This window comes from Triticum dicoccoides, unplaced genomic scaffold (genome assembly GCF_002162155.2).
Source record: "Triticum dicoccoides isolate Atlit2015 ecotype Zavitan unplaced genomic scaffold, WEW_v2.0 scaffold5304, whole genome shotgun sequence".
NCBI lineage: Eukaryota > Viridiplantae > Streptophyta > Magnoliopsida > Poales > Poaceae > Triticum > Triticum dicoccoides.
The window spans coordinates 16,085-40,457 of record NW_021279670.1 but is presented as its reverse complement, the minus strand read 5'-3'; the positions used below and the strand labels follow the sequence as shown (position 1 = coordinate 40,457).

General features: G+C 41.6%; 1 pseudogene; it reads right to left on the bottom strand.

Moving 5' to 3' along the window:
- Positions 1 to 3,526: 3,526 nt before the first annotated feature.
- The window catches only part of LOC119346855, a 29,311-nt pseudogene continuing 8,464 nt past the window's right edge, over positions 3,527 to 24,373 (bottom strand).

Here is a 24,373-nt window from a genome sequence, read left to right as displayed (position 1 = left end):
CGTGGTCACCATTGTAGCATCCACAAGACTTGATTCCGGCAAAACACGAACTCGATTGCAGCTCCACAAACACGTGGTGCCAGCATCCCTACTGTTCGCGTAGGCACCGCCGCAGTCGAGAACATCATCATGGTTGCAGCTTGCCGCTTAGCCGTTTCCAGCATGCCAAGCAGCCGGTTCCAGCAAAACTCCATGGCCGGTAGCAGCTTGCCGGCGTGCTCGTCGTCGATCACGGCTGATGCCACAGCTCATGCTTATCGGTCACATCTCACAGTCGTAACATCCCGATCATAGGTTCCAGCAAAAAATGAGCGCCCGTTCCAGCAAAATCAAGCAACGGTTCTAGCAAAAAATCATCTTCGCCGTTGAGTCGCGATGCCGGTTGCCGCTTGCACTGCCACCGGCTGTAGCAATTTGAAACGCTGGTTGTAGCATGGCCTGACACGATTGTAGCAAAATTCCGACATCGGCTTGTGCAATGTAGCAAAAAATGCCACACCGGTTGTAGCAAATGGAGACACCGGCTGTAGCAAATTGTGATGCCGATTGAAGCAAAAAAGCAACGCGGTTGTAGCACAGGGTCGATGCCGGTGATGGTTTATAGCAAAATGAGGCATCGTTCGCCATCCCGGCCGGGTCGTATCTCTATCATGAATGGATGTAGCAAAAATCCTCGCCGGTTGTAGAAACAAATGACGATGATTGCAGCAAAAAAGTCATCTCCGTCGTCATGGGTCATAGCTCCGTCATGGGCCGTGGATGGATGTAGCAAATTGCCGTCACCGTGGTAGCAAAAAGTGAACACGGTTGCATCAAATCATTGTTGTAGCAGTACCACTTATACTAGTTCCAGCAAAAGAAACTCGCCGCAACAAAATTGCAGCACCACCATGCCGCCGCCGTAGCACGTCCATCGCAGCACCACCCGTGTCGCCGGCCGCAGCTCTCAGCGTCACCACTCGCACTCGTTGAAGCTTTTTTTTGTCGGTTGAAGTTTTCTTTTTGGTGTCGGTTGAAGCTTTTTTCCATCGCCGACGCTTGCTGCACAGGGTTGCATGAACGATTGCCACCAGTCATCACCATTAAAATGGATGTAAAAAAAACTCGCTGGTTGTAGCAAAAGACAACGGTGGTTGCAACAAAAATTGCCGTTGCCGTTGTCTCGGGTTGCATCTCTGCCATGAATTTATGTAACAAATTTTCACGTCGGTTGTAGAAAAATTCAACGACGGTTGCAACAGAAACTCTTGTCCCCGTCGTCGCGTCGTAGCTCCACCGTGAGTCGACGGTGCAAAAACTGTCGCCGGTTCCAGCACACCGCGACGTTGGTTCCAGCATGCAATCACCACGGTCGCAACATGCAGCACCCTCGCCTGCCCTTGAGCTCGCAGAACCGTGATGGTGTGGGCATGGCCATGGTCACCACGGTTACAACATAGCGGACAAACGAATGCAGTCTGTGGTAGCAGCTCTTTCCCCAACCCACCTCGGAGCTTCAGTGAGCAGTTGGTGAAGATAAAGTATCGAAGACCACCTGTGTGTGCTCCTCATTTTTTTTTTCAAGAATCAGGTGGGCTCTTTGTGTGAAAGAAGATAAGAGAAAGGGCTGAAGACTGAACGAGCGGCCGTGATGGGCCAAGGGCACGTGATGGGCTGAGAAAGGGAAAACCAACCATGCAAACATGGATCTGGGAGATGCTGAGCGGGATGGCTACACGATCGAGCGGTGCGTGCATGACCGGCCGAAGCTTCGGCCGGTCCGCCGGTATGCAACGTTTCCCTTAGATCAATGTATCAGGTGAAGCATTCGGTAGCAAGATGTGAATTTGTTCCTACGAAACTGCTGGTAGAACTCTCTATCTTATTTTTGGCGATGCAACGAACTCCTCCAATATCCATCGATAAAAAATACTTCCAACTACATGAGCAATGTGTGTAACCTAAAGTAGAGGCAACGACGACCAACAGACAACCCCTCATCACACGAGAAACCTCCCGCCAAAATAGATGTAACCAGCCGGTAACGGCGAACCTCGAGCCAAGTTCAACTTTCAAGTAGAAAATTCACACAAAATAACTAAAGACGGCACCTAAAGAGGGCCGCTTAATATTCGATACACATATTGTTTAACCTGTCTATTACAATGACCAAATGACCGGACCTGACTTTATATATTATTCGACCTCTAGAAACTTGCCTAACAAGTTGACTGAATACTTGGAGCACCTCTAGTAGCAGCTTAGGATTCTTCGGTTAATCTCAAGAAAGTAGTACTCAAGTGCGTGTACAACTTGGACTACTTTTGGACGTGGCAACCAAAAGAAACAACCAAATTGATACACACCTTTATCGAACGTGCTAGTGTATGTATCATTTGCATGCACATGCATGTATTGGAATCCTTGTACATGCACTAGTAATCATGCATGTGCAATGCACGTATTAAAATAACACACATACTCCCTTCGTCTTTAAATATTTGTTTTTCTAAAGATTTCAACAAGTGATTACATAGGAACAAAATGAGTGAATCTACACTCTAAAATATGTCTATATACATCCGTGTATGGTAGTCCATTTGAAATCTCTAAAAAGACAAATATTTAGGAACGGAGGCTGTATTATGTAGTGACTGAGCGAGTGGTTACTCATGCTATTGGGCAAAAAAAAGGCCCAAGAGAACAAGCACATGAAGTTCTTGCTTCATTCCTCTCGAATATCGTCCGACGGGTTTGCATGCTTGATCCCAGGCTTGAAGCCCAAGCTACCGCCACCTATAACCATGAAGGCAACGATGGCTCGTATATTGGTGGAAAACTCAGAACCAACAAATTTGATTCGAACAAAAAAGTCAAGGCTAGCTTATGCTCACCGACAAATAGCGGTCATATAAGACCGAAGCTATGTGTAGAAAAAAATAAAAAATAAAACCCTAACAATTAGATCAGGAATCGACAAACTACAACAATGATCATATCCGCACCAACCATCTCATGACATCATATGGACGATGATGCTCTTAACAGCAACGCCTTCGAGAAGGGAGCGACGCTCAAGCACCGTTGTCACCGGATCCAACCAACAAGGCAAGAATCTATATTTTCACCCTAAAGAACCAGTCCGAGCATATCCAGCAATGCCTTCAACAAGGTAAAACATAAGAAAAAAATATCGCCATTGCTAGGTATGACCACCTTGGGTCAGACCTGGGCTCTTCACCCCGAAGGTCGAGACCGACTTCTCCGTGATCCTGACAGCTACATGAGATTTGCAACCGCCACCGCTACACAACCATCCCTCTGTATCAAGTGGTCCTCCTTAATCTGCATCTCACACTGAAGTCAACCATTAGATTTGGAGGGATGAACTCCGCCGCATCTGACCTTTAACGTCATGGAGCCATGGTGGGCCACTACAGGTCTACAACTACCACCATCGTCTGACCTGATCTTGATCACCATAACCGAACCACCTCAATCTGAATTTGGGCAAGAACATGAAGGATGCCAGCCACCCAACAACAGATCAGGAGCGGCCGCCCAACAATATGCATGTATCAATCAAAATCTCTAATTTGCAAGGCTGAAAAGCTACATGTCGTGCATCTGCAAGAGCGTGAGAAGAGTAATGGTATACCTGCAAACGAAATTGGAGATTACACTCATAAAGCATAAAATAAAGTAAGTTGTGCTTCTGAGAAAAGGTCCACCTACAGTGAGATGGCTCATACATCCATAATAATAAATGGTGTTGGTTTCGAACTCTTTGTTCCATCCAAAAATCCCAAGTCCACACTGTCATCCTAAAAGCAGCAAGGATGTATCGCGAGTATATCAAACTTACATGGAAGATATCTTCTTTTAGCTTGGTATGCCCAAAATCATCATAGACTTTCGGAAATCAGAAAAGGCGGGTGGGTTTCATATGAACAATAAAGAATGAAAACAACGATTGATGATAATTTTAGTATCCCTGGTTACTTCCAAACAGTAAATTAAGAACTGTCACAGCTAATGACCAAGTATTTGTAAGAAAAATCCATAATTATGTTATCATACAGTAAAATAACGATGGAGACAACACCTAATGAGTAATGACCAATGGTCTTTTCAGAACATCTTGCAGCCGAACGAATCATGAACCACTAACCAATGGTCTGAAGCCACTCGCTAATTTTCTCCTACCTCTTATGCAGCACGATTCAGTACAAACAAACATTATGTTCAAATCCACCGAAATCCCAAGGGAAATACAAAATATTTGAGTGCATATGGTAGAAACAAATGTGGTTTTGGCGGTGAAACTACCTTTGCAGGCTTGACGTGTCTTTGTGGGGGGCGGATAACTTACTTCATAGTGCATCACTATACACCAATGAGCAATTACGAAAAATTGAGGTGCTATAAACACATGAAAATTCACAAAACACCTATTTTTTACCTGGATATGGGATTCACTTTTGGCGAAGGACCCAAGCGTCCACCGGCTGTAGGCACCTTTGTTGACGTGCACCTGCAAGATAGAATCATGGAATACATGAAGATGTCGAAACAACCAGTTTGTCACCACCAGGCTGCGTACGCACATTGTGTCATGGTTGCCAATACCATATAGAAATAGATCAATGTGGTCTTACAAACATACTGAAAACCTTTAGAAGTTCTAGTTGTGTTGCTGTACAATAAAAATTCTTCAATAATTCTATAATAAAAATCAATGTAGTGCCTACTGCCCATATGTATTTCTATATGGTATGGGTAATAATTGAACATACTACGCACTGGTGTAGTGTTGTACAAATAAAGAATTACATGGCTGCCTGACTCCTGTCTCTGGACAAATTGAAACCGGGGCTGCCGCATGCCTGCAGTCTCGAGACTCCACTGAATTGAAGTAGCATGAAGGACAGGAGGAGCTTCCGGGTCTAGACAAATTCAGATTTGTACCGAAAATCTTGTCGAATTCGATGTAAATTTATCTAAACCAGAGATTCAGAGAAAGTAAGCACCCATGGGGGAATTGGGGATCAAGGTATGCGCTGCTGGCCGGTGGTGCGCGGGCGTGCAGAGGCAGGCCACGGCATCGGAGCGCCCAGGCGGACTGGGCGGTTCCAACAGTCGGGCTAATAGGGGCCGCTTGGCGCGCTGCACTAATAGAAAATGGAGCTTTAAAACCGGTTCGTAAGGGCCTTTAGTGCCGGTTCCATAACCGGCACTAATTGGTGGGCACTAAAGGCCCCCCCCTTTAGTATCGGTTCGGCACGAAACGGCGCTAAAGTGCCACCACGTGGCGTGCGCTCGCGCCCTGGTATGGGGGTTACCAACCGGTACTAAAGGGTTTTTTTTAATTTTTTTTTGAAAATTTTGGAATTTTTTTAATTTTTATTTTTTCGATTTTTAATTTTTCTGAATTATTAGGTGATTTAGTCTCTAATCACCTCTCTTAACTGCTCAAGTGTGGATTACTCATTCCAAATCATCTAACTTCCCGACCGGTCACCCATCCCTCTCACTACTCTAGCTCGAGCACCCTTAACTTTCGGGTTCTATTCTCCTTCGTTTCCAAGTCTGCACTTATTGTTTTCCTGACAATAGTAAGATGCCAATCCTATTAACCCTCAGGAGTTTAGCTTGAGCATGAAGTCACACATTTCACTGTTTGAGTTTGAAACTATTATTCTAAAAAACAGTAATTATTTAGTAACACTAATATTTCTTGAATAAGTTTGACCATAGTTTGACCACAGTTTGACCATAGTTTGACCACAGTTTGATCATAGTTTGACCAGATTTGACCAAAATTCAAAAAATTAAAATAATTATTTAGTAACACTAATATTCTTGAATAATTATGTAGTAACATTAATACTTCTTGAATAAGTAGTTTGACTAGATTTAACAAATTTTTTTAAAAAAACTTAAATTTGACCATATCTTTTTTTCCTTTTGGAATTTGAGGATTCTAAAAAATTGCAAACAGGTCGTAGGCGGTCTCCATCGGATGCGGATTTTCGTGCTGATTTTTTTTGATATATTATACATTTTTTTTCCGACATCGTATGCAAAAGTTATTGCCGTTTTACATTTTCCCTACACTTTTTGCAAAACATGTCCAAATTTAAGTTTTCAAAATTTTCTAACTAGTAGGTGTAGTAATATAACTACCTCTCGAAGGATTTTATTTTTTGAAGTTTTTATCATTTTCTTTTGATTTTTTCAGAACTGAAATGGCGACACACGGGGGGGGGGGAGGTAGAGTTTGAAAATTGCCCTATAGTGCCGGTTTGTGTCACACAAACCGGTACTATAGGTCAGACCCCTTTAGTACCGGTTCGTGGCACAAACCGGTACTAAAGGTTAGCTCTTTAGTACCGGTTTGTGACACGAACCAGTACTAAAGGTGATCGTGGGGTCCCGGCCTGACGCCAGCCTGCCATCACCCCTTTAGTACCGGTTCATGACACGAACCGGTACTAAAGGTTCAACACGAACCGGCATTAATGCATAGTCGTTCGAACCGGCACTAATGGTAGGCTCAAATTCAAACCGGCACTAATGTACTTCACGTTTGACCCTTTTTCTACTAGTGCTCCTGCACGGGTCGCGAGTTGGAGAGTGCTTTTCCCCTCTGGTTTAGTACCATTTTTGCGTTGAGGAAGCGTCGTATAGGGGCCGCTTGGCGCGCTGCTGCACGGGTCGTGAGTTGGAGAGTGCTTTTCCCCTCTGGTTTAGTACCATTTTTGCGTTGAGGAAGCGTCGTATGCGGACGCGTCGTGGAATATTTCTTCGCGGGTGGAGTGCGTTCAGTCGTGATAAATTGTTAATTGCACACTGACACAGAGTTAAATTAATCCTAACCATTACTGGGGCTAATTTAACGGTGCTAATCAAGCTGTGTACATCTGTCGTGTGGCTTTATGAAAGAATCAGTTTGATTGTTTAATAGTAGTATAGATATAGATACTTGCATCTTGATTCCTTTTCTTCCGATCCAAGCCAAAGCCATGAAGACTTCTTGTCAAACCATGAATTGTATCAGCATGCGTACATGTTATATTAACTAGCCCATACTTGCCTTCCTAACTCAGCCGCAGATCTGTTCCAGCATATGTATTGTTAACAGTAACTAATGGAGCAACGATGACTTGATACTGACCAGCAGCTTGGACATTATCATTGTCAGTATGAACATTAATAAAGCTGGTCATATCATCCTCTCCTTCTTGAAACAAAACTGTTCTCAGTTTTGAGTCCTCCACCCGAGCAGTTGCATCAATAGTGGTTTTTGAGGTGAAAAAATTAGCAGTCTTGGCCTCCCTTAACTTTTCTTCCTCCCAACTCTTTCATCTTCTCTTGGTGTTTCTTTGCATCAATTGCAGCATGTGCATGATCTCGCCTCTTACGGTCCTCCAAATATTATTCGGAAGAATATGCTTCAAAATAAGACCACTATCCTTGACAAACAAACTTAAATTTCCTCCAAGAAAATGTGCCAGATTTATCAGTCTGCAGCTCTCTCTTTTCTGTCCTAGATTGACCAAGTATAAAGGTACACACAGACATATGCTGAGGAAGAACATCACACAGTACAAAATTCGTATGGCCACAAAATCTGAAACACACCTCTACTTGATTTTTTATAGTCACAAAATTCCCTTGCCACAAAAGTCTATATGGTTCTGGATGTTCGGTCGTTGATAATTGTAATGCATCAACCAAAGATTTACTCACCGAATTTATTTTTCAAGAACGATCCAACATTGTAGCACAAGTAGTTGCTCCAACCTCCACTCTTGTGTAGATTTGTAACCATGAAAGTGGACGCAATGGGTCCTTTTCACATTGTGACATCTCATCGTCCAAGTAGTACTCCGTCCTCATTGCAATTTTAGAATATGTACCACTAAATTGATGGGGAAAAAATTTACATCATAATAAACCCAGAAATCTGATACCAACTGATGAGTACACGAGCTCGGATGCGCCGCTGATTTGGCTTGATCTTTTACGATGCAACGAACTTCGCCAATATTCACCAATAAAAAATACTCCCAATTACACGAGCAATAAGCGTAACCTAAGATAAAGGTAACAACGACCAACGGACAACCCCTCGACACACGAGAAATCTCCCGCCGAAATAGACGTAACCAACACGCAACCCGCCGGTGACGACAGACCTCAAGCCAAGTGCAACTTTCAAGTAGAAAATTCACACAAAATAGCTATAGACGGCACCCAAAGAGGGCCGCTTAATATTTGATATACATGTTGTCTAACCTGTAGAAAATATAACCTGTCTATTACAATTACTGGACCTGACTTTATATATTACTAATAGAACGCCCGTGCCTTGCTACGTGCTATAATGCATATAAATGAATTAAATAAATAATTAAGGCCTGTGAGTATCCAGTGGGCTCTTTAAAATTCAATATTTGGACATCCTGGGCTTCCCCAAATCCAGACCACACGGGCCCGCTGTACACAAAAACCCCACCCCACAATGCACCCTTTGTTTTCTTGCCGGACTCTCCCCTGCCTGCTTAGTTTCCTACCGTAGCAGGACATTTCTTGCTGGAGCCCTCTTCTTTAAATCCGGATGATGTCCACCTCACCTTCACCATGGGTCTACAGTGGCAAAGAAATGACCATGTGTTACTATGGGCAGAAGGCGTGAAATGCCACAAGCACGTTACAACAAGCACTAAAGTTCCTCTCCCACATCCTGATACGTCCATTTTGCATCATGCTTTTATATCGATATTTATTGCATTATGGACTGTTATTACACATTATGTCACAATACTTATGCTTATTCTCTCTTATTTTACAAGGTTTACATAAAGAGGGAGAATGTCGGCAGCTGGGATTCTGGGCTGCAAAAGGAGCAAATATTATAGACCTATTCTGCACAGCTCCAAAAGTCCTGAAACTTCATGGAAGACGTTTTCAGAATATATATAAAAAATACCGAGCGCAAGAAGTTCACCAGGGGGGCCACACCCTGCCCACGAGGGTGGGGGGCGCGCCCCCTACCTCGTGGGCCCCCTGGTGGCCCTCCGATGACCATCTTCTGCTATATGAAGTCTTTCGATGAGGAAAAAAATGATAAGCCATCTTCTCAGAGGAACTCCGCCGCCACGAGGCGGAACCTTGGCGGAACCAATCTAGGGCTCTGGCGGAGCTGTTCTGCCAGGGAAACTTCCCTCCGGGAGGGAGAAATCATCGTCATCGTCATCACCAATGCTCCTCTCATTGGGAGAGGGCAATCTCCATCAACATCTTCACCAGCACCATCTCCTCTCAAAACCCTAGTTCATCTCTTGTATCCAATTCTTGTCTTCAAGTCCGGGATTGGTACATGTGGGTTGCTAGTAGTGTATTGGAAAGAATTAAGCGCAACTCTGAAGATTGGGACCTCGACGAAGGTAAGGAGTCATGTATGACACCTAAGTTTGATTGTGTTAAATCTTTTATGGATACCGATGTTTTTCGTAAATTTAGCACTAAATATGGACTTGACTCTGAGATAGTAGCTTCTTTGTGTGAATCTTTTGCTACTTATGTTGATCTCCCCAAGGAGAAATGGTTTAAATATCATCCTCCCATAGAAGTAAAAGTAGCTGCACCTATTAAAGTTGAAGAAAAGATTATCACTTATAATGATCCTATTGTTCCCACTTCTTATGTTGAGAAACCACCTTCTCCTGTTAGGATAAAGGATCATGCTAAAGCTTCAACTGTGGTTCGTAAAAGCAATATTAGAACATATACACCTCCTGAGCAAGTTAAAGTTGAACCTAATATTGCTATTGTTAAAGATCTTTTGGCTGATAATATTGATGGGCATGTTATTTATTTCTGTGATGAAACTGCTATAATTGCTAAACCTTGTGCTAAAGATAAACCTAGACCTGTGGTAGGCATGCCTGTTATTTCTGTTAAAATAGGAGATCATTATTATCATGGCTTATGTGATATGGGTGCCAGTGCTAGTGCAATACCTATTGACCTATATAGAGAAATTATGCATGATATTGCACTTATTGAGTTAGAAGATATTGATGTCAAAATTAAACTTGCCAGTAGAGATACTATTTCACCAATGAGAATTGTTAGAGATGTTGAAGTCTTGTGTGGGAAAACTAAATATCCTGCTGATTTTCTTGTTCTTGGTTCCCCACAAGATAGCTTTTGTCCCATTATATTTGGTAGACCCTTCTTAAACACTGTTAATGTTAAGATAGATTGCAAAAAGGATGTTGTTACCATCGGTTTAGATGATATGTCTCATGAATTTAATTTCTCTAAATTTAGTAGACAACACCGTGAAGAAGAATTACCTAGTAAGGATGAAATTATTGGTCTTGCTTCTATTGTCGTACCTCCTAGTGATCCTTTAGAGCAATATTTATTAGACCATGAAAATGATATTTTATGAATGAAAAAAGGGAAATAGATGAAGTATTCTTTAAACAGGAACCTATTCTGTTTGACCTAGGGGATCTTCCTCCACCCAAGGGTGACCCCGTGTTTGAGCTTAAATCGTTGCCTGATACTCTTAAATATGTTTATCTTGATGAGAAAAAGATATATCCTGTTATTATTAGTGCTAACCTTTCAGAGCATGAGGAAGAGAGATTATTGAAAACTCTGAAGAAGCACCGTGCTGCTATTGGGTATACTCTTGATGATCTTAAGGGCATTAGTCCCACTCTATGTCAACATAAAATAAATTTGGAAGAAGATGCTAAACCAGTTCATGATCATCAACGACGGTTGAATCCTAAAATGAAAGAAGTGGTAAGAAAGGAAATACTAAAGCTCCTTGAGGCAGGTATAATCTATCCCGTTGCTCATAGTCAGTGGGTAAGTCCTGTTCATTGTGTCCCTAAGAAGGGAGGTATTACTGTCGTTCCTAATGATAAAGATGAATTGATTCCTCAAAGAATTATTACAGGTTATAGGATGGTAATTGATTTCCGCAAATTAAATATGGCCACTAAAAATGATCATTACCCCTTACCTTTTATCGATCAAATGCTAGAAAGATTATCCAAACATACACATTTTTGCTTTCTAGATGGTTATTCTGGTTTCTCTCAAATACCTGTGTCAGCCAAGGATCAATCAAAGACTACTTTTACTTGCCCTTTTGGTACTTTTGCTTATAGACGTATGCCTTTTGGTTTATGTAATGCACCTGCTACCTTTCAAAGATGCATGATGGCTATATTCTCTGACTTTTGTGAAAAGATTTGTGAGGTTTTCATGGATGATTTTTCCGTCTATGGATCTTCTTTTGATGATTGCTTGAGCAACCTTGATCGAGTTTTGCAGAGATGTGAAGAAATTAATCTTGTCTTGAATTGGGAAAAGTGCCACTTTATGGTTAATGAAGGTATTGTCTTGGGGCATAAAGTTTTTGAAAGAGGTATTGAAGTTGATAAAGCCAAGGTTGATGCTATTGAAAAGATGCCATGCCCTAAGGACATCAAGGGTATAAGAAGTTTCCTTGGTCATGCCGGATTTTACAGGAGGTTCATTAAGGACTTCTCAAAAATCTCTCGGCCTCTGACTAATTTATTACAAAAAGATATACCATTTGTCTTTGATGATGATTGTGTAGAAGCATTTGAAATACTTAAGAAAACATTGATCTCTGCACCTATTGTTCAGCCACCTGATTGGAATTTACCCTTTGAAATTATGTGTGATGCTAGTGATTATGTTGTAGGTGCTGCTCTAGGGCAAAGAGTTGATAAGAAATTAAATGTTATTCAATATGCTAATAAAACTCTAGACAATGCTCAGAGAAATTATGCTACTACTGAAAAAGAATTCATAGCAGTTGTATTTGCTTGTGATAAGTTCAGACCTTATATTGTTGATTCTAAAGTAACTATTCACACTGATCATGCTGCTATTAAATATCTTATGGAAAAGAAAGATGCTAAACCTAGACTTATTAGATGGGTTCTCTTGCTACAAGAGTTTGATTTACATATTGTTGATAGAAAGGGAGCTGAGAACCCCGTTGTAGACAACTTGTCTAGGTTAGAAAATGTGCTTGATGACCCACTACCTATTAATTATAGCTTTCCTGATGAGCAATTAAATGTCATAAATGCTTCTCATACTGCTCCATGGTATGCTGATTATGCTAATTACATTATTGCCAAATTTATACCACCTAGTTTCACATACCAGCAAAAGAAAAAGTTCTTCTATGATTTGATACATTACTTTTGGGATGACCCACATCTTTATAAAGAAGGAGTAGATGGTGTTATTAGACGTTATGTATCTGAGCATGAACAGGAACAGATCCTACGCAAGTGTCACTCCGAAGCTTATGGAGGACACCATGCTGGAGATAGAACTGCACATAAGGTATTGCAATCTGGTTTTTATTGGCCTACTCTCTTCAAGGATGCCCGTAAGTTTGTCTTATCTTGTGATGAATGTCAAAGAATTGGTAATATTAGTAGACGTCAAGAAATGCCTATGAACTATTCACTCGTTATTGAACCATTTGATGTTTGGGGCTTTGACTATATGGGACCTTTTCCTGCCTCTAATGGATATACACATATTTTAGTTGTTGTTGATTATGTTACTAAGTGGGTAGAAGCTATTCCAACTAGTAGTGCTGATCATAACACTTCTATTAAAATGCTTAAAGAAGTTATTTTTCCAAGATTTGGAGTCCCTAGATATTTAATGACTGATGGTGGTTGACATTTTATTCATGGTGCTTTCCATAAAATGCTTGCTAAATATGATGTTAATCATAGAATTGCATCTCCTTATCACCCTCAGTGTAGTGGTCAAGCAGAATTGAGTAATAGAGAGCTCAAATTAATTTTGCAAAAGACTGTCAATAGGTCTAGAAAGAATTGGTCCAAGAAACTTGATGATGCATTATGGGCCTATAGAACTGCATATAAAAATCCAATGGGTATGTCTCCGTATAAAATGGTTTATGGAAAAAGCATGTCACTTACCTCTCGAACTAGAACACAAGGCATATTGGGATATTAAAGAGCTCAATTATGATTTTAAACTTGCCTGTGAGAAGAGGTTATTTGATATTAGCTCACTCAATGAATGGAGAACCCAAGCCTACAAAAATGCCAAGTTGTTTAAAGAAAAAGTTAAAAGATGGCATGATAGAAGGATACAAAAGCGTGAGCTTAATGTAGGTGATTATGTATTGCTATACAACTCTCGTTTAAGATTTTTGCAGGAAAACTTCTCTCTAAATGGGAAGGTCCTTACGTTATCGAGGAGGTCTATCGTTCCGGTGTCATAAAAATCAACAACTTCGAAGGCACAAATCCAAAGGTGGTGAACAGTCAAAGAATCAAACATTATATCTCAGGTAATCCCATAAATGTTGAAACCAATGTTATTGAAACCGTAACCCCGGAGGAATACATAAGGGACACTGTCCGGAACGTTTCAGACTCCGAAAAGGAATAGGTATGTGGTACGGTAAGTAAACCGACTCCAAAACAGTTTTAAGGCAGTATTTCTCCGTTTTGGAATATTTAGAAAAATAGAAAAATAATAAGCAGTCCGGGAAGGACACAAGGGCTCCACGAGGGTGGAGGGCGCGCCCTACCCTCCTGGGCGCGCCACCCTACCTCGTGGGAACCTCGTGCGCTTTCCGGACTCCGTTTTCTTACATGACACGCATTTTGGTCGGTAAAAATTCATTATATAATCTCCCGGAGGTTTTGACTCCCGTATCACTAAAAAATCTCATGTCTTTATTTCGAGCTGTTTTTCTGACAGATCCAGGACGTCATGTCGTCGTCAAGTGCCCCCAAGGACCAGTTCTTCGAGAAGGTCATCAGCCCCTACCTCGCGGAGGTGCTGCAACACCCTCAAACCATTGAGATGCGTGAGGGGTTGTTGCACATCCGCGATGTTGAGGGACCAAGGAAGACCTGAAGCACGGAGGCAAGGCTCGAGGCATTGGAGCAAGAAGTTTTCAAGTGTCAGGAGATGGTGGAGCATGGACTCGATTCCGATCACATTATGATCACAGAGTTCACCAACAACCACAAGTTGGACGTCAAGGACATTGGGGAGGCCATCTTCAAGCTTCATGAGAAAATCGAGCACCTCCAAGCCTAGATCTATGACCTGCAAAATCAAAACTGTGAGTATGAATATAGATTCAAGAGGATGAGTTTGGCTGCAGATTTGAGGTTTCAGGAGACTCGATCATCCTTCTATGATGGTGAGCCTATGCCTTGGAAGAAGGACGACAAGCCTACGCCATCAACAAAACCATCACCTTCTCCACCAACAAAGAAGAATTGAGTATCTGGTATGGGCACTCCCTTTGGCAACTGCCAAGCTTGGGGGAGTGCCCCAGTATCGTATCACCATCACTTTTATCTTTACCATTTTTCTTAGTTCAATCCTTTTGGTAATATCTTGATCTAGTAGAATAAAGTTTATGGCATGATCTAGTTTTGAGTTTTGCTTTATGATCCTTCTATGTAATCGAGTCCGTGAGTTATACAATAAATATTAGTGTTGAGTCAAGGGCTTGATTATTTTGCCATGATCCTAAGTGAATAAAAGAAAAGAGAAATAAATAAAAAAAAGGGAAACAAAGAGATCATAAGGATCTTATGGAGAGTAATGAGCTCACAAAGAAAAAGTATGATGAATAAAAGTTGTTGAGAGTTGACAAACATAGTTTTGGTCATCGTTGCAATTAATTGGAAGTAATAAAGAAAGAGAGGTCTTCACATATAAATATACTATCTTGGACATCTTTTATGATTGTGAGCACTCATTAAAATATGACATGCTAAAAAGTTGACGTTGGACAAGGAAGAAAACGTAATGGGTTATGCTTTCTTACATCTGAGATAAATTATATTGTCATGGATCATCCAACATGGTTGAGCTTGCCTTTACCCCTCATGCTAGCCAAATTCATCACACCAAGTAGAGATACTACTTGTGCTTCCAAATACCCTTAAACAAGTTTTGCCATGAGAGTCCACCATACCTACCTATGGATTGAGTAAGATCCTCCAAGTAAGTTGTCATCGGTGTAAGCAATAAAAATTGCTCTCTAAATATGTATGACTTATTAGTGTGGGAGAAAATAAGCTTTATACGATCGTGTGATATGGAAGAAATAAAAGCGACAGACTGCATAATAAAGGTCCATATCACAAGTGGCAATATAAAGTGACGTTCTTTCGCATTAAGATTTTGTGCATCCAACCATAAAAGCGCATGACAACCTCTGCTTCCCTCTGCGAAGGGCCTATCTTTTACTTTTATCTCCTACCTTGCATAAGAGTCATGGTGATCTTCACCCTTCCTTTTTACATTTTATCTTTTGGCAAGCACAACATGTTGGAAAGATCCTGGTATATATGGCTAGTTGGATGTGAGTTTTCATGAACTATTATTGTTGACATTACCCTTGAGGTAAAACGTTGGGAGGCAAAACTATAAGCCCCTATCTTTCTCTGTTTCTGATTAAAACTCCATACCCATAAGTATTGCGTGAGTGTTAGCAATTGTGAAAGACTATATGATAGTTGAGTATGTGGACTTGCTGAAAAGCTCTTATATATTGACTCTTTCCTATGTTATGATAAATTGCAATTGCTCCAATGACTGGGATTATAGTTTGTTAGTTTTCAATGAAGTTTATGATTCATACTTGAAATTGTGATTGAATTATTACTCTAGCATAAGAAATCATATGACAAGTATTATGTAAGTTGTTGTTCTAAGAATGATCATGATGCCCTCATGTCCGTATTTTACTTTTATCGACACCTCTATCTCTAAACATGTGGACATACTTTTCGATTTCGGCTTTCGCTTGAGGACAGGCGAGGTCTAAGCTTGGGGGAGTTGATACGTCCATTTTTCATCATGCTTTTATACCGATATTTATTGCATTATGGGATGTTATTACACATTATGTCACAATACTTATGCCTATTCTCTCTTATTTTACAAGGTTTACATAAAGAGGGAGAATGCCGGCAGCTGGGATTCTGGGCTGGAAAAGGAGCAAATATTAGAGACCTATTCTGCACAGCTCCAAAAGTCCCGAAACTTCACGGAAGACGTTTTCAGAATATATAAAAAATACCGAGCGTGAGAAGTTCACCAGGGGGGTCACACCCTGCCCATGAGGGTGGGGGCGTGGCCTACCCCCCTGGGTGCGCCCCCTACCTCATGGGCCCCCTGGTGGCCCTCCGATGACCATCTTCTGCTATATGAAGTCTTTCAATGATGAAAAAAATGATAAGCCATCTTCTCAGATGGAACTCCGCCGCCACGAGGCGGAACCTTGGCGAAACCAATCTAGGGCTCTGGCGGAGCTGTTCTGTCGGGGAAACTTCCCTCCGGGAGGGGGAAATCATCGCCATCGTCATCACCAACGCTCCTCTCATCGGGAGAGGGCAATATCCATCAACATCTTCACCAGCACCATCTCCTCTCAAAACCCTAGTTCATCTCTTGTATCCAATTCTTGTCTTCAAGTCCGGGATTGGTACCTGTGGGTTGCTAGTAGTGTTAATTAGGGCGTGTTCGGTAGCCCTCCATGGCCAAAAGATCCTCAACTCCAACGTTACGAATCCAGTGCCAGCTTCTCACTATCGATCTTGGAGTCATCGATCCGTTCGGCGTCACCGCTTCTCGGTCGCACCAGGAGCGAACCTGAAGCCCACAAAATTGCCCCTTTGTGGCCCAGCAAGAGCAGGCTGGTAATGCAAAGGGTTGGGAAAATATGGACTGGGCCAAAGGCCTGGTGGCGGACAGGAGGGGAATGGTGTGGGGAGCGACAACTCGTGATACTGGCAGCGAACCGGTACGAGAAGGATTCGCTTGGCGGTGGCAGGGACTAGTAATTATCTCTCAACTCTGACTTCCTAGTTTTGGAGGAGCTGTGATTTCCCAACTCCACGACTCCACAAAATTTGTACTACGTTTTTAGCCAGCTTCTTTTGTCTAAATCCTGGAGTGGAGCCGTTCGGTTGGACTCCTGGCTGGGAGTTTGAGGAGTTGAGAGTTGGAGGAGTACGGAACACGCCCTTACTCCTTGTAGTTGATGCTGGTTGGTTTAATTGGTGGAAGATCATATGTTCAGATCCTACATGCATATTAATACCCGTCTGATTATGAACATGAATATGCTTTGTGAGTAGTTACGTTTGTTCCTGAGGATATGGGAGAAGTCTTGCTATTAGTAGTCATGTGAATTTGGTATTCGTTCGATATTTTGATGAGATGTATGTTGTCTCTCCTCAGTCACAGCCACCGCTCCACGATGCCACGGTCGCTGCCTCTGTCACAAGGAACGGCCAAGAAGCTCGGGTACGACTGAATAGAGTGGATCCAGACGCCGACTGTGAGGAGCATCTCTGCCCAAGCGCTAGCCCAGGACCGTCGCCGCCACCTACAGCTCCGAGATGTTGCGGTCGCCGCCGGCGCCACCCACTGCTTCTCGATGATGCTATGGCTGCCACCACCGCAAGGAATATCTAAGAAGCTATTCCTCATTTTATTACTGCTCGCTAGATTATTTTCAGCTCAACAACCATCATACTCAAATTTCATATTCTAGCACAAACCATTTTATTTCAAGAAACACAAAGAGGTCTAATCGACAACAGTTCTATTATCATCATACATCAAAGTTCATATTTGTCGGTCGCTGCATCCGTGGAGGCTCCTGTGACACCTCAACAACAGAAGGACCAAGTGTGGAGGAGCCAAATCAAGCGGGTGCTATAGGGCGGACGACTTTAAATTGTTGGGGGAGAGCGTGACGCCGCAAATGCTCCACCACCTCCTTCCCCCTTCTCCTTGAGCTATCACAGAGCAAGCTGACATCACTGTTGGGGGGGGGGGATCAAGGTCGCTCACCATGGCAGAAGAAGGGTGACATCCATGGGTAGGTCACCACCTATGTCATGAGGAATGACCTGGAAGCTCGGGCATAGCTGAATGGAGCGGATTCAGATGTCGGCTATGAGGGGCATCTCCGCCCATGCACTGGCCCAGGGACGCCACCACCACCTACCGCTTCGAGATGTTGTGGTCCTCGCAATCGCCACCCGTTGCTTAGCGATGCCGCTGTGGCCACCACCACCGTGAGGAATGTCCGGGAAGCCATTCTTCATTTTATTATTGCTCTCCAGATTATTTTTGGTTGAACAACCGCCATACTCAAATTTCATATTCTATTGCTTTAATTTCAAAAAACATAAATAGGCTTAATCAACAATAATCCTATTACGGTAATACATCAAATTTAATATTCTCCAAATGCCACTTCCATGGAGGCTCTTGTCACAAATCAAGAACAGAAGGACTGAGTGTGGACGACCCGAATCGAGCGGGTGCTGTAGAGCATTTGACTTTACACTAGTAGAAAAAGGGGCTTTTGTCCCGGTTGGTAAGGCTCTTTAGTCCCGGTTTTCGAACCGGGACTAAAGGGTCGGTACTAATGCCTCTCCCCTTTAGTCTCGGTTCAATCCAGAACCGGGACTAAAGGGCGCGGCCACGTGGAGCTCCACCTTTGGTCCCGGTTGGTAACACCAACCGGGACTAAAGGAAATTTTATGATTTTTTTTGAATTTTTTTTATTTTCAAATTTCTGAATTATTTTAACCTCTAGTGTGTAATCACCACCCCTCATCACTGCTCAATTTATCCTCTATTCTCCCCTCATCATTCCAAATCATCTAACTTCCCGAACGGTCACCCATCCTCCCACTCCCCCAGCCTGAGCACGCTTAACTTTTGGGTTCTATTCTCTCTCGTTTCCAAGTCTGCACTTGTTGTTTTCCTGACAATAGTAAGATGTCAATCCTATTAACCTTCATGAATTTTGCTTTAGCATGAAGTGACACATTTCACTGTTTGAGTTTAAAACTATTGTTTTAAAAAACAATAATTATTTAGTAACACTAATATTTCTTGAATAATTAGTTCGACCATTGTTTGACCACAGTTTGACCACAGTTTGACCAGATTTGACCAAAATTCAAAATAACTGAAATAATTATTTAGTAACACTAATATTCTAGAATAATTAGTTTGACCATTGTTTGACGACAGTTTGACCACTGTTTGACCAGATTTGACTAGTAATTTTTTCGATTTTTTCCACTCTAGATCTTAAAAGCCCCGTAACTTTTTTTCTGTTAGGTTTTTGAGGATTTTGAAAATGTTTCGGATGTAACTTTTCGAGTAGATGATTTTTCATATAAAAAACTTTTTAATCCGAGTTCGTATGCAAAAGTTATGCCCATTTTACAAATTCCAGAGAGATTTTGCAAATAAAGTCGAAATTCATATTTGTAAATTTTCCCAACAAGTAGACCACATATCACATGGGAAACTTATTTTATTTTATTTTATTGACATTTCCATCATTTTCTTTTGTTTCTTCTAAAACTGAAAAGGCGGTCCACCGGGGGGGGTGGAGTTTGAAAATGGGACCTTTAGTATCGGTTCGTGCCATGAACCGGTACTAATGCCTCAAAACCCATTAGTACCGGTTGGTGGCACCAACCGGTACTAAAGGTCTAACCTTTAGTCCCGGTTGGTGCCACCAACCGGGACAAATGGGCATCGCACCCTTTAGTCCCGGTCCGTGGCACGAACCGAGACTAAAGGGTCCAGGTGAACCGGGACTAATGCCTTAGCCGCACGAACCGGGATAAATGCTCACATTAGTCCCAGTTCTTGACTGAACTAGGACTAATGGGCTGACCCGGCCTGGACCAAAGCCCTGTTTTTTACTAGTGTTAAATCGCCCGGGGAGAGTGTGATGCCACAACTCCTCCACCTCCTCCTTCCTGCCTGGTCCACAACCAGCTGCAGAGCGGGCAAAAGTCACTGTCGAGGGTCGGGGTCGCTCAACATGGTGGAAGAAGGATGGCATTGATACGTCTCCAATGTATCTGTAATTTTTTATTGCTCCATGCTATATTATCTACTGTTTTGGGCAATATTGGGCTTTATTATCCACTTTTATATTGCTTTTGGGACTAACCTATTAACCGGAGGCCCAACCCAGATTTGTTGTTTTATGCCTATTTCAGTGTTTTGAAGAAAAGGAATATCAGACGGAGTCGAAACGGAACGAAATCAACTGGAGAAGTTATTTTTCGAAGGAAACACACCTGATGGACTTGGAACCCACGTCAGAAGATACGGGAGCTGCCCACGAGGGTGGGGGGCGCCCCCCTATGGCGCGCCCCCTGCCTCGTGGGGCCCCCGTGGCTTCCCTGACGTGCTTCTTCTGCCTATATAAGTCCATATACCCTAAAACTTCCAGAACGCAAGATAGATCGGGAGTTCCGTCGCCAGAAGCCTCCATAGCCACCAAAAGTCAATCGGGACCCTGTTCTGGCACCCTGCCGGAGGGGGGAACCCTCACCGGTGGCCATCTTCATCATCCCGATGCTCTCCATGACGAGGAGGGAGTAGTTCTCCCTCGGGGCTGAGGGTATGTACCAGTAGCTATGTGTTTGATCTCTCTCTCTCTCTCTCTCTCTCTCTCTCTCTCTCTCGTGTTCTTGAGATGATATGAACTTGATGTATCGCGAGCTTTGCTATTATAGTTGGATCTTATGTTTCTCCTCCCCCACTTCTCTCTTGTAATGAATTGAGTTTCCCCTTTGGAGTTATCTTATCGGATTGAGTCTTTAAAGATTTGAGAACACTTGATGTATGTCTTGCCGTGGATATCTGTGGTGACAATGGGATACCACGTGCCACTTGATGTATGTTAAGGTGATCAACTTGCGGGTTTCGTGACATTGGGAACCTATGCATAGGGGTTGGCACACATTTTCGTCGTGATTCTTCAGTAGAAATTTTGGGGCACTCTTTGATGTCCTTTGTGTTGGTTGAATAGATGAATCTAAGATTGTGTGATGCATATCGTATAATCATACCCACGGATACTTGAGGTGACATTGGAGTATCTAGGTGACATTAGGGTTTTGGTTGATTTGTGTCTTAAGGTGTTATTCTAGTACGAACTCTAGGGCTGTTTGTGACACTTATAGGAATAGCCCAACAGATTGATTGGAAAGAATAACTTTGAGATGGTTTCGTACCCTACCATAATCTCGTCCGTTCGTTCTCCGCTATTAGTGACTTTGGAGTGACTCTTTGTTGCATGTTGAGGGATAGTTATGTGATCCAATTATGTTAGTATTGTTGAGAGGACTTACACTAGCGAAAGTATGAACCCTAGGCCTTGTTTCAACGCATTGCAATACCATTTACGCTCACTTTTATCATTCGTTACCTTGCTGTTTTTATTATTCCAGATTACAAATACTATTATCTACTATCCATATTGCACTTGTATCACCATCTCTTTGCCGAACTAGTGCACCTATACAATTTGCCATTGTATTGGGTGTGTTGGGGACACAAGAGACTTTTTGTTATTTGGTTGCAGGGTTGCTTGAGAGAGACCATCTTCATCCTATGCCTCCTACGGATTGATAAACCTTAGGTCATCCACTTGAGGGAAATTTGTACTGTCCTACAAACCTCTGCACTTGGAGGCCCAACAACGTCTAAAAGAAGAAGGTTGTGTAGTAGACATCAGACATCCATTGGTAGGCGCACATGGTAGTGTAGGCAGCTTGATATAGAAACCCTAGCCAAGGGAAAGGAGGATCGAGCGGCGGAGCCGCAACCTCATTCTGTAGGAGGATCCCTACGCGGTGGGGAATCGACCGCTGAAGATAGATGAAAGATAGGCTCATGCGATGCATGCTAAATTAGGAATAGAAAATTCAGTTAAACCAATGGGAGGGGAACAATAAAAAATCGGCGGGGTATCCCTTCGTTTGATGGGAGTTGTGTGAACCAACGAGGACTACTATGCATTGCCATTTAATAATAGATTGCCCTTAATAATAAAGAGAGAGATTATAGACATGTGATTGATTCCTTTCCATCAATGTAGCATTGTTTTACCAAACATTGATTCTTTTCTGTAGATTTGGTCTTTAAAGAATGATTAGCGAGATTGATTTCTTTTGATAAAAAATCTACTAAATATATCGAAGATTGATCTACATTACTTGTGTAGAATTGGAAGGTAAAAACCAGATTAAGTACATAAGTGGGCTAAAAGCTGGTTTAAAAAATGGTGGTGGAGGTTTAACCGGAATGGAGGCGACCCTACCAACTCACCATGGCATATAGGTCTGTGTTGATTCTGATAACATGTCGAGCACAAAATAATAGGTTGGTCGTAGAAAAACCGAATAAAGAAGGAACCAAAAAGGAAAACTTTGAAGAAAAAAAATACATGCACACGTCAAATGGGTCGGCAACATTGATTATAGTTATTTTTTCATAAGATTTGATTTGATTTGGTTATGAGTAATGGAAGGCAAGGAAAGTTTGGTTTTAGTTAATATTTTGTTAAGATTTGATTTGATTGAGTTAATGCTTGACGTTGTTTTCAGAAAGTGCTGATTCGTTTTGTTTTTTTCTGGAAAGTGTCGATTCTAATAGTATGCCGAGCACAAAATAATATGTTGGTCATAAGAAAAGAAACATAATAAAGGAAACGAAAAAAATAAAACATAGTAGAAAATGAAAAAAAATACATGCGCATGTCTCAAATGGGCCGGCAAATTTTGACTATAGTTGATGTTTTGGCAAGATTTGATTTGGGTATGAGTAGTGGAAGTTTGTATTTCAGTGAGATTTTCTTAAGATTTGATTTGACTTAGTTAATGCATGACATTATTTTGGGAAAGTGCCGATTTGTTTGGATTTTGTTTTCGGAAAGTGTTGATTCTAATAGTATGTTGGTCTTATAAAAAATAGAAGAAAAATAATATGTTGGTCTTATAAAACAAAATCAACACTTCTTGACTATAAAAAATCTTCACTTTATTGGCTTTATAGTCAAAATTGACTGCCCATTTGACACTTTTTGACATACTATAAGACCAGCATGACAATTCAAATCAACACTTTATTGGTCTTATAAAACAAAATCAACATTTTTATACTTCATTTTTTTATAAGACCATCTAAAGTGTCGAGAACAAAATAATATGGTGGTCTTATAAAAACAAAGTATAAAAAAGGAAAACCAAAAAACAAAACATAGAACAAAAAAAGGTGTGAATGTGCCAACTGGGCAACCAATTTTGACTATAGCCGATGTTTTGGTAAGATTTGATTTGATTTGGATATGAGTAGTGGAAGGCAAGTAAAATTTGGATTTTGTTGAGATTTTTTTATGATTTGATTTGAATGAGTTAACACATGAAGTTGTTTTGGAAAGTGCCGATTTGATTGAGTTAATGCACACGTCAAATGGGCTGGCCCAACTTGGTTACGCTTCAGCAAAAGGTCGTTTGTATGATGGTCGCAGGCATAATATAAGGTTTGCATTATAGTTGATGGGAGTGAGGCGAGAGTACCAACTCCCCCATTAGAAATAGAGATTAATGAGGATAAGCAAGCATTAACACAATGTAGATAAGGATGCATTAATACATAATACGATTAAAAGGCAAGAATTTATTATGGAGATTATATCAAGCATCTATACAATGTGGCATTTATTTACTACAAAACTATAGAAGGCAAGAAATAAATTCACTCCAAATTTTTCTTCCGTGTTAATCTCGAAGACTGCTAGCTTTCCCTCAATATAAACACAAGCACCCCAAAGAACATGCATTCGGCAAAATCAACGAACAACATTAGAAGAAAAGGAATAGCTAACTATCTCCCATGGCACGTATGCAGAACTACACACGGGCCCTATGCTTCGTAGCTCTTGTAGCCATGGCCACCACTGTCTTCTCAGATCATGCAGTAGCGCGTTACATAGGTATGGTCTTCTTCTTCCTTTCCTGATCTTTTCACTCGTATTTTGATACACAAACATATATTTTCCTGGTGGGTTATATGTATCTCTATTATGCTGTGTGCACAGATACTGACCTGTGTACACCTGTGGAGTATTGTTCGCCACCAGTCCGAGCTAGTGGCAACATTGCGTGCAAGGCTAACTGTGTTAACCGAGGTTATGACAAGGATAAGAGCAGTTGCCTTGAAGGCAGTAGTGGCACATGCTGTTGCGGAAAGAACTGAGTACCATGAAATGAGTTTATATATGTACTAGAAATATTTGCATGAAGGTGAATGCTTATATTGTTTGTGTGAAACCTGATTCAGTTCATACAAAGCAATTAATAATAAGCTATTGATAATTATTGTTTTAGTATATGTTTTTCCATCGCGGCCCTAAATTATTTTATCGCCATGACATATGAAAATAAATCATTATTATCACGTCAAA